The sequence below is a fragment of the Centrocercus urophasianus genome, unplaced genomic scaffold (genome assembly GCF_019232065.1).
Source record: "Centrocercus urophasianus isolate 14NV4802_14NV808 unplaced genomic scaffold, USGS_Curo_1.0 seq_9, whole genome shotgun sequence".
NCBI lineage: Eukaryota > Metazoa > Chordata > Aves > Galliformes > Phasianidae > Centrocercus > Centrocercus urophasianus.
Genome location: NW_024885532.1, coordinates 28317215 through 28321920, shown reverse-complemented (window position 1 = coordinate 28321920; position 4706 = coordinate 28317215).

The window sequence follows — 4706 nt, the reverse complement described above, 5'->3', positions numbered from 1 at the left end:
TTCCCAATTGATCCTTAGGAAAAATAGAAGTTTGGAGAAGTGGCAGGTAGCAGTGGTTGTGCGACACAGCTCAGTGGTATGCAGAAATAACCAATGTTATGCAGAAATGAGGGTTTTCTTCTCGGGGTAAAGAAAGAATGGAATCACTGCATCCCCATGTAGTGCTCATATTAATTGGCCCCAGAGTGTGATACAACCACGCCAATATGATTCTTCTTCTGATCACTTGGTTTCCTCCTGCTCAGTGTCTCACTGATTTTTACCATAAAGACAGAACTTACATAGTAGCAAACACTCCTGAGCATTTCATTTGGACTTTTTCCCTAAGAAACTCTTCCACATCGTAAATTGTAAGACTTACACTCTTTGTAATTGCACAGGCATCCTTCTCAGACGGTGTAAATTAGAGGACTGTGTGGCCTTACCTCCCTAAGTTACCCCTGACTTTCTCTGTTAAATTACCACATAACTAAAAGATTACTGATTAAAACAAAGTTAATTTTCACATGCTGGTAAGGAAAGCCATTTGATGCTCTTCACTATGGAAACCTTTTTCCCCACTGAGATGAAGAGTATGATCAGATATTTCAGTAATATAATTTACCTTCACTGACTTGAGTATTGGACTCCTACTAAGAGAAGAAAATGATCTTCACCTTTATATTTGGAAGAAAGAAATTAGTTAACAAAGTTAATAGAAAAAACTTGCTTTTTATCCCCCGCCTGTATCAAAGTCTAAGAACTCAGCATGTAGAAGGTTTTTATTAACACAGAACAGGATCTTTCTAAGTAAAGGAAAAAACCATCTTGACAAAGATAAAATTATGCTAAAAAATCCATACTGAATTGTGGATGTGAGCAATTCCTTAGCCAAAGTGGAAAGATGTGTGTGTCCTCTTTTACTGTAAGTAGAAGTGCTAATTTCATTAATACAGGAATGACTTCATCAATTTATGGCAAAGGCACTTATTTCTGTTGTTTGATAATATTAAATCTCAATTAAGACAATGCTGTGAATGCACTGGGAAAGTGAATACGATTTCTTAAGTCTGTGGAAACATGGAAAGAACTGCATATTCACAGGGCAAATTGGTCTCCTTGTGCAGAAAGGAGTGAAATTTGATGTTATTTGATGGACATTTTATGCCTTTGAAAGCAGGGCATTTTAAAATGTTGCTGATTCATCATGTCTAGATTTATTTTCTGTCATAGAATCAAAGAATGGCCTGGGTTGAAAAGGACCACAATGATCATAGAGTTTCAACCCCTCTGCTGTGTGCAGGGTCACCAGACCAGGCTGCCCAGAGCCACATCCAGCCTGGCCTTGAATGCCTCCAGGGATGGGGCATCCACAGCCTCCTTGGGCAACCTGTTCTAGTGCATCACCACCCTCTGTATGAAAAGCTTCCTCCTAATATTTAACCTGTCAATATAAGATACACCACTCATGGAACTTGCAAAAATGCTTATTTATGTGTTCATATGCAATAGATATTGAAAACAAGGAAAAATCATGAAGCTAGGATTGTCATTACTAATCTGCCAATTTTTCCTACCACAGACCTGGCTTTAGTTTATATGTATGCATGTATACATACATATATATGTATATACAGGTAGACACAACAATGCAACATGTTATTCGCAACTTTACAATGCACCTGAGCCTATTTTTTCAGGTGGTAAACTTGCCCACTGCAGGGGGCTAGAACTAAAAGATCTTTAAAGTCCCTTCCAACCCAAGCCATTCTGTGTTCTGTGATAATGATCATGAGCGTGGTTCACACATGATCTGTGAGGGTGGAGGCTGTAACAGGTAACTTTGCAATTTGCAGCCATGTTATAGTCCATTTTAACGAATGGGCCACATTCGGTGCCTATATAGTTCCACCTGTAGCCTAAATGTCTTTCTGTGTTCTTCACCTCACCCAGCAGACATACAAACAGAGCTCTCAGCTTGCTGTAGATGGAGATATCCGTAGTCCATCCTCATCTCAGTGACAATCTCAGCCACACTACTCTTCTGAGTCTGGTCAGAAGCAGTCCTGGGGCACAGATTCTTTCCAGACAGGCAGTTTTTGAACATTCCTGTTTACCCTTTCTAACAGGGTAGAATTATCCTTCACTTCCTTACCCAAGATTTCCAGAACATGCTGAATATCATAATAAAGGACTGTCAGCTATCGGGCATGTTTCTTAATTTATGACTGGAAGATTTTCAGACACTGCATGTGAGTGGGTTCATAGCCCTGTAGAGTGAAGGACCAGAGACAACATTGCAAACTCAACATTCTATCAAATGTCAAAATATATGGCATAAACCTGAACTTAAAAAGTAAAGTCCTCCAGGGCTTAAAGAAAGGTCACTTGAGACATGGAGGAGAGGCTGTGTAAGGCTACTCACTGCCTTTAGGAGATGTGAAATATTAACACTGCACTTTGATTTAAGAGGGCTTAGAGACCTTCACACTCCTTTTGTTGAGAAAAGGGAAATCAAGTTTGCTGAGCAGTGTAATTTGTTTAATTTACAGTATCGTCCTACTTTTAATCAGCATAACCTCAACACCTCACTTGTAAGAAGCGGCTGAGTAATTTCAAGGCTCCTAACAAGAAACTTCAAAACTTAAGAGAAAAATAACAAAGACTAAAGCTACCATTCTGTGTCTGCTTTCAAAGTGGCAGACAAGTAGTACCTCCATCATTAAGTTAGGTAGAAAAGGGCAACTAAACAACAAGAGAAAATCTGACAAGGAGTGAAATTTGATGTTATTTGATGGACATTTTATGCCTTTGAAATAAGTACTTCTGCTTGCTTTGTTGTTGGCTCCTTTTTCTTCTCTGCTATCCCTTGCTTTTGCTGTAAGAGGCCTTGCTGCAGTGAAGCAAAGGGGATTTGATTCAGCTGAGAACAGTCTTTTTGCTGGGTTCCTTTCTGCTGGATGCGTGCTATGGTCATTCCCCTCATAAACACAGAAACAACCGTGTTGGCTGACAGATTGTAGAGAGTGGGAATAAAAAGCAGTGTTTGGGAAGAAGCAGAAGGATTTAATACTGTGCTTGGGAAATTTCCCAAGTCTTCCTAAGCAAATTCTGTTACACTGCCTTTTGGACAGAGACAGTGTTTAACGTCTCTGTTGTGTGATAAAGCACAGATAAGCTTTTTCTTTCCTCTTTTTCACATTGTAGCCTAGTAGAGCTTGTGCTAGAGTGAAACTCATATCTGTGTGACTTACCCATTTTGCAGTTTGTCACTGTTTGCAATGCTATTTTTTTCTTGTTCTAAGATGGATTTCTTCAGTCTACACAACTCAAATTTGGTTACTGAAGGAGAAATAAAAATCACAAATTTAACCTAGAAGAGGCTGAGAAGACAGCTTAAAAGCCTTAGGCCTTGTACAAATCTGAGCTATAGACATAAACATTATGCAGAATTTTCCATCACTGGTGGATAGGGATGCTCTTCCCTTGGTACAGCAGACACAAGCGATGGTTTACCATCGCTTCATGGCCTTCATTTTGTGCTGATTCCAACATCAGGAAGCAGGAGTTGCCGCCTAGCTTATAGACTTGAGAACTGATACGAACATATTTTCCATTTCCACAGCTTGAAGAAAAAATGATGAGAAAGAAAGGCAGACATTCGGTGTCTGCACCAAGGAAAATGTGCTCCTTACATAAGCCATAATGAACTGAGCCCCTGGCTGGCTGCAATAGTTTGAAAATCCCCACTCATTTGGGAACAGATACAATTGCAGTGAAATTCAGATGAATTTTTACTATTACAGTAAAATGATCACAGAGTGCTCCTATCTGTCTAGCAGGCTCTGTGCTGCATGACGGGAGGTGCTCAAGCAGGATTGCGAGAGAGCATTTACCTTGGCCTTCCCACTACATACAGAATCAAAAATATTCATGGTAATGATGTTGCTGCAGTTCTCCTTGTAATAGACTCAAAATGATAAGTGAAATCACCACATAGTGGGAGCACAGCACCAAAATATTCTCTATATAGAAATGCTGATAGACAAACTAGGATACTAAGCAATTAAGCCACTATTAGACCAAACCATTAAACCCATTGTTTGCTGTTTTAAGTGCTACTAATTGCTGTCACCATGACAACAGCAGAGTTTCTTCTTCTGGTATCTCACACAATTTCCTTTTCATAATGGGGCCTGTGACACGGAAATTCGCATCTTCCCAAACTGAAATACTTCTCGTGTTGAAATAAAGGCAAACATGTTTAGATAAGAACTATTTTAACGTCAGCAGTAAAATGGTTCTTAATGAAAATTTTGGTAATTTGTTTGCAGAGTTATCTGGACTTCACTACATAAAGTCATGCATTTAAAAGTAGAATATCGATTTTAAAATCCTGCTTCCTCACATCATAAAAACTGTAGTTCAGAATAAGATCAGGGAGATAAATGCATCTGGCTAACATAATTCCCTGCACCTTATGCAGACCATAGTTCACATCCTGTGTATGCCTGTACTTGTATCAGACATTAAACTTGGGCCAGAGCCCAGATTTTTTCTCTCTCTTTCTTTCTTTCTTTCTCTCTCTCTCTTTCTTTCTCTCTCTCTTTTCCTTCCTTCCTTCCTTCCTTCCTTCCTTCCTTCCTTCCTTCCTTCCTTCCTTCCTTCCTTCCTTCCTTCCTTCCTTCCTTCCTTCCTTCCTTCCTTCCTTCCTTCCTTCCTTCCTT